Genomic DNA, 14,661 nt, shown 5'->3' with positions numbered 1-14,661 from the left:
TTACCTTCAAAATAGACAACAAGCAGTACTTTGGGAAAACAATCTGTCATCATTACTTCCCGTAAATATTGGAGTCCCACAAGACTCTATTTTAGGTCCCCTTCTCATTTCCTTATTCATCAATGACCTTCACTTGAACACACCCCAAGCCACCTGCATCCAATATGCAGATGATTCAACCTTAATCTGTACTTCTAAGAATCTAGCCTCCCTCCAGTCAATTACCCAAAATGTATTCCAAAGTGTTGAAAACTGGTTTATGCAACACTGCCTCCTCCTTAATCCCAAAAAAACAAAACTACTCCTTTTTACGCCAACTCATAAATCACCAAATCCATTCTTTACCATTACCTCTAATAATGCCACCAACATAACTCCAGATACTACCACCTGGCTATTAGGAGTTACAATTGACAATCACCTTAACTATGATGACCATATTAACTCCACCATAAAGTCTGTTAACAAAAAACTTGGTTCTCTCTATAGAATTAAACCATTCCTTACCCCCTTAGCCAGGAAGACTATTGCCCAGACCCACCTCATCTCTACCCTCTTTTATGCCTCTGCCATATATACTAACTTATCTAAAAACAACCTGTCAAAACTTTCTACATGTTATAATAGCATTGCTAGATTTATCACATGCTCTCCCTTTAAAACTCACCGCTGCCTTAACCTTAGATAACTTGGATGGCTAGAAATACAGAGCCTTATACTCAGTAAACAACTACTCATTACCCATAAAATCCTGCGCTATCCCAATAATACCCCTATCCTCATAGATCTTATTTCACCATACAAAAATCTGTCTACACTACATTCTGCCGATAAACATCTGGTATCCTTAGTTAAATCCAACAACAAAGCAGGTGACTCTCTTTTCTCTAATACTATAGGAAAAAACTGGAATCTGCTCCCTTCTGAACTATCTACCCTAGCTTCTACTACTCTATTCAAAAAACATATCAAAGAACATCTTAAAGCCCAGTGGCTCTGTCCTTGTTCTAACCCAGACTGAAATTCCATGCCCCTCCTGCTCAAATCCCATCCCCACACACTAACCTAAGCATACAAACCAACTCTTTTTCTCTTTATACCTGCTCTGTTTTTGTGATCTAATAATTGTTCTTTACTTTTCCCCTAGCAAACCTTTGTATATTGTCTATAATCCATAATTTGTATTATATTTATTCATATAAACAATGCTATCTCTGTACTGTAATTTTAATATACATGTCCTTTTTATAAATTGTTAATGTTTTAACTGTTTATGCTGGAGCTTTTCTCCTCGGGCCTCTACTAAAAATGGACATATATCCAGTTAGACTAGCCCAGTCAACAAATGTAAAATAAAAATAAATAAATATGTATATGCCCCCACCTTTTGTATTTCGGTTCGGGTTTTGTGGCCAAAATGTATGGCATGAGTTGTAGCCTGGTAGTGCTGGGATGCTCTCTGGAGCCTTAAACCAGGTTTCTGTTACTGCACATATATCGATTTTCTCCATACAGAGGAGTGTCTTGAGTGCATGCATTTTGAGGTTTAGACTTCTGGCATTGAGCAGCATTACCCTCAGTTTTTGTTACTGGTGCTATTTACGGCGGTGGGTTTGTCTTTTGAGCCTTGCCTAAAAAAGGCACTATGGGGGTGGCAAGAGCCTTGGCCAGTATTCAAAAGCGTAAGGGTGACAGGTGCAAGCCATCTCTAGTGAAGCAGCATAGCTTGTCGAGCATGTCATCCCAGGCTGACAGACACTGGATCCCCTTTGAATGACACCAGAAGCTTAGCAAATTGTTGAAATTGATATTTTTTTTCTTTCTACCATGGTATCATTCCTGATGAGGGCAGGATGCTACTCAAGATCAGGGTCATACCGGCCTGGGCTATGTGATCAGAGAGCTCTTCAATGTCTCTTTTCATGTAGTCCAGGAAGATATGGCTCAGGTCATTCACACCAAAATGGACAATGACAGAATCAAATTTGTACTTGTTCTGGAGTGACCTGAGTGCTTGTGTGATGTGGCGGATCCTGGCACCTGACAGGCAGCTAACAGTAACCTTCTCCTTTTTCACCCTAGTGAGTGGGACTTAAGTGTGCCTGACTATAGAGTCACCTATTACTAGTTTGTTGGGTATGTTATTTTGCCTTAAGGGCTGTGATTGCATGGCAGACTGGCTTTGTGAAGAATGTGTTTCATGTTTTGTGTTGGGGGGGTGGAGGTTGCTTGGGTGTCTGCTTTGGAGGTCTCTGTTGCTTTTGCAGATTTTTATTTAGAGCCTCCGGGTATGTTTTCATGCATTTATGTGTGTTTTTTGCCGGTGCTGGTTTCATAGGTCTATGTGAGACTGGTGGTGTGATGCAAGTAGCTCCCTTCTCCTCTTGACTGTCTGATCCAGTCTTGGGTTGAGAGAGCTTAGCCTCCAGTTTGGCTGTATACTTGCATCTCTCGCATGTATTAGTGTTTGGTGGTAGGAGGAGAGGGTTGTCTGTGTACATGAGGCAGTTGTAACACTGCCTCAAAATGCCCAGAGTCACCAGTTGGACTGGAGAGTACACCTGAAACTGTCCTTTGGACATGCCTGGATAGGTACAGAGAACTGTTTTACCGATTGGCTGGTAAGGTCGAATAGAGAGCCTTGTATAGAGCTTTGTGCAGAGAGCCTCTACAGTATAGGGGGGTCTAGTGCTAAGGTTTATTAGTGCTTGCTATGAGTTCAGAGTAAGTGCCAGGCTGAGAAGTGAATGGTTTGAGTGCTTAAGTTGAATGTTTGTCTAGTTCCAAGGGAAAAATTGAAGAATAGACTTTGTGGAGCCAGGAATAGTTATACCCTAGCTAACCAGCGCTGCCCGGTGCACAAAACCACGCAAATGCAGGTTTTATAGCAGGGGAATGAAAGAGATAGAAATTAGCCTAAAATGGCCAATAAACTACTAATTTCTGGGCAGAAACTACTCCTCCAGGGACAGATAGGCTGCTCAAAGCTCCCCTCTCCCACAGGTGAACAGAGAAACTTCTTTCTATCCAAGTAAGGTATGGGCAAACACAGAAACTTGTAACACAACCCTGAATTCAGCACTAACCTGAAAACTGGACTATACTAACTTAGAAAGGTGGGAAAACAAGTATTTTTTTGTTTGTTTTGTGTAGCCTATAACAGTTAAACAGGTAATTTAAACAAAAAAACAACTTTGTTAAAGTGCAGGCAGTAAAATAAGTACAATATGTAGTTGAAACAAGCTTTTTAAATCACAGAAACTCTAAATAATTTGCATTTTAGGTGAAATTAGCTAAAGGCAGCAAGAAAATGCAGAAAAATGATACTTAATCACTCCAAAATCTCTCTTTTGTCTCTCTGCTACTGTAGAACTCTGCAGGGCACCTATGAACCTATGAACCTATGTTCTTATTGGCGATCTGGAGAAAGAGGCAGAACCAGCTCCAGACTGACTGTGATCTCTGTGTGCTCTTAAGGGAAATTGTACTTTACTGTGTGTGTACTTGTCATGATCATCCTCCCAATGCAGATGTCCCTCATTGGAGCTAGTGGTGAGGATTTAGGCTCCTTGAATACTGGGCTAGTGCAGGAGTGTCACATATTAATTGTTTGGCAGTGGTGGGATATCCACATCACATATTAATTGTTTGGCAGTGGTGGGATACTCACATCAAATATTAATTGTTTGGCAGTGGTGGGATACTCACATCACATATTAATTGTTTGGCAGTGGTGGGATACTCACATCACATATTAATTGTTTGGCAGTGGTGGGATACTCACATCACATATTAATTGTTTGGCAGTGGTGGGATACTCACATCACATATTAATTGTTTGGCAGTGGTGGGATACTCACATCACATATTAATTGTTTGGCAGTGGTGGGATACTCACATCACATATTAATTGTTTGGCAGTGGTGGGATACTCACATCACATATTAATTGTTTGGCAGTGGTGGGATACTCACATCACATATTAATTGTTTGGCAGTGGTGGGATACTCACATCACATATTAATTGTTTGGCAGTGGTGGGATACTCACATCACATATTAATTGTTTGGCAGTGGTGGGATACTCACATCACATATTAATTGTTTGGCAGTGGTGGGATACTCACATCACATATTAATTGTTTGGCAGTGGTGGGATACTCACATCACATATTAATTGTTTGGCAGTGGTGGGATACTCACATCACATATTAATTGTTTGGCAGTGGTGGGATACTCATCACATATTAATTGTTTGGCAGTGGTGGGATACTCACATCACATATTAATTGTTTGGCAGTGGTGGGATACTCACATCACATATTAATTGTTTGGCAGTGGTGGGATACTCACATCACATATTAATTGTTTGGCAGTGGTGGGATACTCACATCACATATTAATTGTTTGGCAGTGGTGGGATACTCACATCACATATTAATTGTTTGGCAGTGGTGGGATACTCACATCACATATTAATTGTTTGGCAGTGGTGGGATACTCACATCACATATTAATTGTTTGGCAGTGGTGGGATACTCACATCACATATTAATTGTTTGGCAGTGGTGGGATACTCACATCACATATTAATTGTTTGGCAGTGGTGGGATACTCACATCACATATTAATTGTTTGGCAGTGGTGGGATACTCACATCACATATTAATTGTTTGGCAGTGGTGGGATACTCACATCACATATTAATTGTTTGGCAGTGGTGGGATACTCATCACATATTAATTGTTTGGCAGTGGTGGGATACTCACATCACATATTAATTGTTTGGCAGTGGTGGGATACTCACATCACATATTAATTGTTTGGCAGTGGTGGGATACTCACATCACATATTAATTGTTTGGCAGTGGTGGGATACTCACATCACATATTAATTGTTTGGCAGTGGTGGGATACTCACATCACATATTAATTGTTTGGCAGTGGTGGGATACTCACATCACATATTAATTGTTTGGCAGTGGTGGGATACTCACATCACATATTAATTGTTTGGCAGTGGTGGGATACTCACATCACATATTAATTGTTTGGCAGTGGTGGGATACTCACATCACATATTAATTGTTTGGCAGTGGTGGGATACTCACATCACATATTAATTGTTTGGCAGTGGTGGGATACTCACATCACATATTAATTGTTTGGCAGTGGTGGGATACTCACATCACATATTAATTGTTTGGCAGTGGTGGGATACTCACATCACATATTAATTGTTTGGCAGTGGTGGGATACTCACATCACATATTAATTGTTTGGCAGTGGTGGGATACTCACATCACATATTAATTGTTTGGCAGTGGTGGGATACTCACATCACATATTAATTGTTTGGCAGTGGTGGGATACTCACATCACATATTAATTGTTTGGCAGTGGTGGGATACTCACATCACATATTAATTGTTTGGCAGTGGTGGGATACTCACATCACATATTAATTGTTTGGCAGTGGTGGGATACTCACATCACATATTAATTGTTTGGCAGTGGTGGGATACTCACATCACATATTAATTGTTTGGCAGTGGTGGGATACTCACATCACATATTAATTGTTTGGCAGTGGTGGGATACTCACATCACATATTAATTGTTTGGCAGTGGTGGGATACTCACATCACATATTAATTGTTTGGCAGTGGTGGGATACTCACATCACATATTAATTGTTTGGCAGTGGTGGGATACTCACATCACATATTAATTGTTTGGCAGTGGTGGGATACTCATCACATATTAATTGTTTGGCAGTGGTGGGATACTCACATCACATATTAATTGTTTGGCAGTGGTGGGATACTCACATCACATATTAATTGTTTGGCAGTGGTGGGATACTCATCACATATTAATTGTTTGGCAGTGGTGGGATACTCACATCACATATTAATTGTTTGGCAGTGGTGGGATACTCACATCACATATTAATTGTTTGGCAGTGGTGGGATACTCACATCACATATTAATTGTTTGGCAGTGGTGGGATACTCACATCACATATTAATTGTTTGGCAGTGGTGGGATACTCACATCACATATTAATTGTTTGGCAGTGGTGGGATACTCACATCACATATTAATTGTTTGGCAGTGGTGGGATACTCACATCACATATTAATTGTTTGGCAGTGGTGGGATACTCACATCACATATTAATTGTTTGGCAGTGGTGGGATACTCACATCACATATTAATTGTTTGGCAGTGGTGGGATACTCACATCACATATTAATTGTTTGGCAGTGGTGGGATACTCACATCACATATTAATTGTTTGGCAGTGGTGGGATACTCACATCACATATTAATTGTTTGGCAGTGGTGGGATACTCACATCACATATTAATTGTTTGGCAGTGGTGGGATACTCACATCACATATTAATTGTTTGGCAGTGGTGGGATCCTCACATCACATATTAATTGTTTGGCAGTGGTGGGATACTCACATCACATATTAATTGTTTGGCAGTGGTGGGATACTCACATCACATATTAATTGTTTGGCAGTGGTGGGATCCTCACATCACATATTAATTGTTTGGCAGTGGTGGGATCCTCACATCACATATTAATTGTTTGGCAGTGGTGGGATCCTCACATCACATATTAATTGTTTGGCAGTGGTGGGATCCTCATCACATATTAATTGTTTGGCAGTGGTGGGATACTCACATCACATATTAATTGTTTGGCAGTGGTGGGATACTCACATCACATATTAATTGTTTGGCAGTGGTGGGATACTCACATCACATATTAATTGTTTGGCAGTGGTGGGATACTCACATCACATATTAATTGTTTGGCAGTGGTGGGATACTCACATCACATATTAATTGTTTGGCAGTGGTGGGATACTCACATCACATATTAATTGTTTGGCAGTGGTGGGATACTCACATCACATATTAATTGTTTGGCAGTGGTGGGATACTCACATCACATATTAATTGTTTGGCAGTGGTGGGATACTCACATCACATATTAATTGTTTGGCAGTGGTGGGATACTCACATCACATATTAATTGTTTGGCAGTGGTGGGATACTCATCACATATTAATTGTTTGGCAGTGGTGGGATACTCACATCACATATTAATTGTTTGGCAGTGGTGGGATACTCACATCACATATTAATTGTTTGGCAGTGGTGGGATACTCACATCACATATTAATTGTTTGGCAGTGGTGGGATACTCACATCACATATTAATTGTTTGGCAGTGGTGGGATACTCACATCACATATTAATTGTTTGGCAGTGGTGGGATACTCACATCACATATTAATTGTTTGGCAGTGGTGGGATACTCACATCACATATTAATTGTTTGGCAGTGGTGGGATACTCACATCACATATTAATTGTTTGGCAGTGGTGGGATACTCACATCACATATTCATTGTTTGGTGGTGGGATACTCACATCACATATTCATTGTTTGGCAGTGGTGGGATACTCACATCACATATTCATTGTTTGGCAGTGGTGGGATACTCACATCACATATTCATTGTTTGGCAGTGGTGGGATACTCACATCACATATTCATTGTTTGGCAGTGGTGGGATACTCACATCACATATTCATTGTTTGGCAGTGGTGGGATACTCACATCACATATTCATTGTTTGGCAGTGGTGGGATACTCACATCACATATTCATTGTTTGGCATTGTTTGGCAGTGGTGGGATACTCACATCACATATTCATTGTTTGGCAGTGGTGGGATACTCACATCACATATTCATTGTTTGGCAGTGGTGGGATACTCACATCACATATTAATTGTTTGGCAGTGGTGGGATACTCACATCACATATTAATTGTTTGGCAGTGGTGGGATACTCACATCACATATTAATTGTTTGGCAGTGGTGGGATACTCACATCACATATTAATTGTTTGGCAGTGGTGGGATACTCACATCACATATTAATTGTTTGGCAGTGGTGGGATACTCACATCACATATTAATTGTTTGGCAGTGGTGGGATACTCACATCACATATTAATTGTTTGGCAGTGGTGGGATACTCACATCACATATTAATTGTTTGGCAGTGGTGGGATACTCACATCACATATTAATTGTTTGGCAGTGGTGGGATACTCACATCACATATTAATTGTTTGGCAGTGGTGGGATACTCACATCACATATTAATTGTTTGGCAGTGGTGGGATACTCACATCACATATTAATTGTTTGGCAGTGGTGGGATACTCACATCACATATTAATTGTTTGGCAGTGGTGGGATACTCACATCACATATTAATTGTTTGGCAGTGGTGGGATACTCACATCACATATTAATTGTTTGGCAGTGGTGGGATACTCACATCACATATTAATTGTTTGGCAGTGGTGGGATACTCACATCACATATTAATTGTTTGGCAGTGGTGGGATACTCACATCACATATTAATTGTTTGGCAGTGGTGGGATACTCACATCACATATTAATTGTTTGGCAGTGGTGGGATACTCACATCACATATTAATTGTTTGGCAGTGGTGGGATACTCACATCACATATTAATTGTTTGGCAGTGGTGGGATACTCACATCACATATTAATTGTTTGGCAGTGGTGGGATACTCACATCACATATTAATTGTTTGGCAGTGGTGGGATACTCACATCACATATTAATTGTTTGGCAGTGGTGGGATACTCACATCACATATTAATTGTTTGGCAGTGGTGGGATACTCACATCACATATTAATTGTTTGGCAGTGGTGGGATACTCACATCACATATTAATTGTTTGGCAGTGGTGGGATACTCACATCACATATTAATTGTTTGGCAGTGGTGGGATACTCACATCACATATTAATTGTTTGGCAGTGGTGGGATACTCATCACATATTAATTGTTTGGCAGTGGTGGGATACTCATCACATAAATTGTTTGGTGGTGGATACACATCACATATTAATTGTTTGGCAGTGGTGGGATACTCACATCACATATTAATTGTTTGGCAGTGGTGGGATACTCACATCACATATTAATTGTTTGGCAGTGGTGGGATACTCACATCACATATTCATTGTTTGGCAGTGGTGGGATACTCATCACATATTCATTGTTTGGCAGTGGTGGGATACTCATCACATATTCATTGTTTGGCAGTGGTGGGATACTCACATCACATATTCATTGTTTGGCAGTGGTGGGATACTCACATCACATATTCATTGTTTGGCAGTGGTGGGATACTCACATCACATATTCATTGTTTGGCAGTGGTGGGATACTCACATCACATATTCATTGTTTGGCAGTGGTGGGATACTCACATCACATATTCATTGTTTGGCAGTGGTGGGATACTCACATCACATATTCATTGTTTGGCAGTGGTGGGATACTCACATCACATATTCATTGTTTGGCAGTGGTGGGATACTCACATCACATATTCATTGTTTGGCAGTGGTGGGATACCATCACATATTCATTGTTTGGCAGTGGTGGGATACTCACATCACATATTCATTGTTTGGCAGTGGTGGGATACTCATCACATATTCATTGTTTGGCAGTGGTGGGATACTCACATCACATATTCATTGTTTGGCAGTGGTGGGATACTCACATCACATATTCATTGTTTGGCAGTGGTGGGATACTCACATCACATATTCATTGTTTGGCAGTGGTGGGATACTCACATCACATATTCATTGTTTGGCAGTGGTGGGATACTCACATCACATATTCATTGTTTGGCAGTGGTGGGATACTCACATCACATATTCATTGTTTGGCAGTGGTGGGATACTCACATCACATATTCATTGTTTGGCAGTGGTGGGATACTCACATCACATATTCATTGTTTGGCAGTGGTGGGATACTCACATCACATATTCATTGTTTGGCAGTGGTGGGATACTCACATCACATATTCATTGTTTGGCAGTGGTGGGATACTCACATCACATATTCATTGTTTGGCAGTGGTGGGATACTCACATCACATATTCATTGTTTGGCAGTGGTGGGATACTCACATCACATATTCATTGTTTGGCAGTGGTGGGATACTCACATCACATATTCATTGTTTGGCAGTGGTGGGATACTCACATCACATATTAATTGTTTGGCAGTGGTGGGATACTCACATCACATATTAATTGTTTGGCAGTGGTGGGATACTCACATCACATATTAATTGTTTGGCAGTGGTGGGATACTCACATCACATATTAATTGTTTGGCAGTGGTGGGATACTCACATCACATATTAATTGTTTGGCAGTGGTGGGATACTCACATCACATATTAATTGTTTGGCAGTGGTGGGATACTCACATCACATATTAATTGTTTGGCAGTGCTGGGATACTCACATCACATATTAATTGTTTGGCGGTGGTGGGATACTCACATCACATATTAATTGTTTGGCGGTGGTGGGATACTCACATCACATATTAATTGTTTGGCGGTGGTGGGATACTCATCACATATTAATTGTTTGGCAGTGGTGGGATACTCACATCACATATTAATTGTTTGGCAGTGGTGGGATACTCACATCACATATTAATTGTTTGGCAGTGGTGGGATACTCACATCACATATTAATTGTTTGGCAGTGGTGGGATACTCACATCACATATTAATTGTTTGGCAGTGGTGGGATACTCACATCACATATTAATTGTTTGGCAGTGGTGGGATACTCACATCACATATTAATTGTTTGGCAGTGGTGGGATACTCACATCACATATTAATTGTTTGGCAGTGGTGGGATACTCACATCACATATTAATTGTTTGGCAGTGGTGGGATACTCACATCACATATTAATTGTTTGGCAGTGGTGGGATACTCACATCACATATTAATTGTTTGGCAGTGGTGGGATACTCACATCACATATTAATTGTTTGGCAGTGGTGGGATACTCACATCACATATTAATTGTTTGGCAGTGGTGGGATACTCACATCACATATTAATTGTTTGGCAGTGGTGGGATACTCACATCACATATTAATTGTTTGGCAGTGGTGGGATACTCACATCACATATTAATTGTTTGGCAGTGGTGGGATACTCACATCACATATTAATTGTTTGGCAGTGGTGGGATACTCACATCACATATTAATTGTTTGGCAGTGGTGGGATACTCATCACATATTAATTGTTTGGCAGTGGTGGGATACTCACATCACATATTAATTGTTTGGCAGTGGTGGGATACTCACATCACATATTAATTGTTTGGCAGTGGTGGGATACTCACATCACATATTAATTGTTTGGCAGTGGTGGGATACTCACATCACATATTAATTGTTTGGCAGTGGTGGGATACTCACATCACATATTAATTGTTTGGCAGTGGTGGGATACTCACATCACATATTAATTGTTTGGCAGTGGTGGGATACTCACATCACATATTAATTGTTTGGCAGTGGTGGGATACTCACATCACATATTAATTGTTTGGCAGTGGTGGGATACTCACATCACATATTAATTGTTTGGCAGTGGTGGGATACTCACATCACATATTAATTGTTTGGCAGTGGTGGGATACTCACATCACATATTAATTGTTTGGCAGTGGTGGGATACTCACATCACATATTAATTGTTTGGCAGTGGTGGGATACTCACATCACATATTAATTGTTTGGCAGTGGTGGGATACTCACATCACATATTAATTGTTTGGCAGTGGTGGGATACTCACATCACATATTAATTGTTTGGCAGTGGTGGGATACTCATCACATATTAATTGTTTGGCAGTGGTGGGATACTCACATCACATATTAATTGTTTGGCAGTGGTGGGATACTCACATCACATATTAATTGTTTGGCAGTGGTGGGATACTCACATCACATATTAATTGTTTGGCAGTGGTGGGATACTCACATCACATATTAATTGTTTGGCAGTGGTGGGATACTCACATCACATATTAATTGTTTGGCAGTGGTGGGATACTCACATCACATATTAATTGTTTGGCAGTGGTGGGATACTCACATCACATATTAATTTGGCAGTGGTGGGATACTCACATCACATATTAATTGTTTGGCAGTGGTGGGATACTCACATCACATATTAATTGTTTGGCAGTGGTGGGATACTCACATCACATATTAATTGTTTGGCAGTGGTGGGATACTCACATCACATATTAATTGGCTTGTAGTGGTGTGGATATTGAATTTCTGTAGCCTGTGTACAGTGGTCACTGAAGGTGTTTGTACTCTTAAACAGCCACACAGTGAACATTCAGAGTTCATATCACAATTATTTTATTTTTTGTTAGCTTAGTTAGTCAGGGAGACCAGGCAAGCATGTCAGCAGAGGAGTATGGCAAGCTGACAAGGAGCCAGTTGGCTGAGATGTGCCAGGCTAAAGGACTGGTGCATGCCAACCTGACTAAATTAGACATGATTGCAGATTTAGTCAAAGCTGCATCAGAGAATAGTAACCAGGAGGACAATCAGACTGGCCGTGGAAATGTACAACTCTCAGAAAATGGATAGCTCAACCTTTCCACAAAGGACTTAAAACTCCATCTGGCATTAAAGAGACTTCAGTTGGAGGCCAAGCATTTGGAAATAGAAGCAGCAGAGAGAATGAGACACCTAGAAGCTGAGAAGATGGAGAGGGATAGGCAACATGAAAAGGAGATGCTGACTCTTCGCCAGAATCATGGAGGTAATGTGGAAGAGAGTAAATGAACCCCAGAAGCAACAAAGGTCAGTAAATTTCTTCTACAATTAACAGGGGGTGAAGTTCTATAGTTTTTTTCATATGTTTGAGAGGGCATGTAAACAGTATAATGTTGACCAAGGACTCTGGGTAAGGTTCCTGATCCCCTTACTCCATGGTAAAGCTGTAACTGTTCTTTCTAAACTGTCTGACACTGATTGTTTAAATTATAATGTTGTAAAGAGTTGTTTGCTAAAATGTTTGAAGCTTATAGGAAAATGTTTTGTGAGTATAGACACAAGGCAGGTGAAACTTTGTCTGAATATGTTGCTGAACTAAGCACTTATTTTCATAGGTGGGTAAGTGGATGTCAGCTCACCACCTTTGAAGGGCTGCCATACCTTTTGGTGAGGGAACAAGCCCTTAGCACTTTGCCTGAGGACATGACAATCTGGTTAGCTGATAAACAATGCAATACTGTAAATGCATTGGAGATGAAGAGAGACCTATATCTAGCAAACAGGGCATCAGGAAAGGGACACCCAGTGCTGCTCATGGGTCTAAGGCAACCCATGGTGGGCAGCCAAGACTGCCCCAGCAGAGTCTGCCAGTAGCAAGGGAAGACACTAGTCCAGGTACACGTCCAGGACCTAGGGTTAAATGTTTTAAATGCAACCAGTGGGGCCATGTAGCATATAGATGTCCACGGAGGCAAGGTGGGGAACAAAAGGTGGCAGAGCCAGTAAGTGGGAATGACAAAATGCCAACAGTAGGTTCTCTTGAGACAACAAGGGTACCAAACTACCACAAGAGGATATATCCTATCTTAGTGAATGGGAAAGAGGCCATGGCTAAGAGACACACAGCCTCTGACCTAAACACTATGAAACCTGCAATGGTTACAGAGGAGCACTACTTGCTTGGGCAATCTACTCCAGAAAGAGCTTTAGGAGGAACTCCATTCCAAATACCTTTGGCTAGGGTTCACCTTGAGTGGGAGGGTAGAAAAGGAACCAAGCAAGTAGGTGTGTTTGAGGATATCCCTGCAGATGTCCTGACAGGGAATGATTTTAATAATACAATATCGTGTGTGCATGCAGTTACACACAGTCAGGCTTGGAGACAAGCATGTGGGTCTGGTAGTCTTAAGGAGACCTAGACATACTGCACACTTGTAGCCAGGACTGATGAGGTGGTTACTTCAGGGAGGGAGCTACCCTGTAGCAATGAGACTGAAGATGAGCCACAGGTGCTTGTGGGTACTGATGTTCCCTTGGACAGAGTGACTGCAAGGACAAAGGTGAGTAGTAGTACCCAGGCTGACAGTGAGGCACCGCTGTCAGAGGATATCAGACTTCCTGTGGAAGGAGAGCTGGGAAAGGTTACAAAGAGAGAGTTGAGACAGGCTCATCTCTCAGACCCTACATTGCAATGCCTGAGGGAGGCAGCTAGTGAGACACCTGATTCTGAAGGGAAGGGGGAATCTGTATACTGGGACAAAGGGTTACTGTATAGAGAATGCGGGTACCTGACAAATCTTTGAACGCTCAAAATTTTGAACGTTACATGATCGAGACCAAACGTTCGAAATTTTAAGTGTTCAAAGATTGACTTTCAACAGCGCAGTATGGTGCAGATAGGGAGAATTTCCCTTTTCAGCACTGAAGTGCGGTCTCGGAGTTGGTATATATAAGTAGGGGGTGGGGTTGCAGGGGGGCTTACCCACCTGCCTACACTGTTAAAGTGTTTTTTCTTTTTTTAGTTTTTTTTTATTTGATGTTCGAACATCCAAATGTCGAACATTTGGTCTCGACCATGTAATGTTCGACATTTTGGATGTTTGAACATTTAACATAGACCCAAGAATGCACCCCTGAGGGAGGGCTAGAGGGTAAGAGAATATTGC

Source organism: Protopterus annectens, chromosome 7.part0, assembly GCF_019279795.1.
Source record: "Protopterus annectens isolate FY-2018-M chromosome 7.part0, PAN1.0, whole genome shotgun sequence".
NCBI lineage: Eukaryota > Metazoa > Chordata > Ceratodontiformes > Protopteridae > Protopterus > Protopterus annectens.
This window is presented reverse-complemented; position numbering follows the sequence as displayed.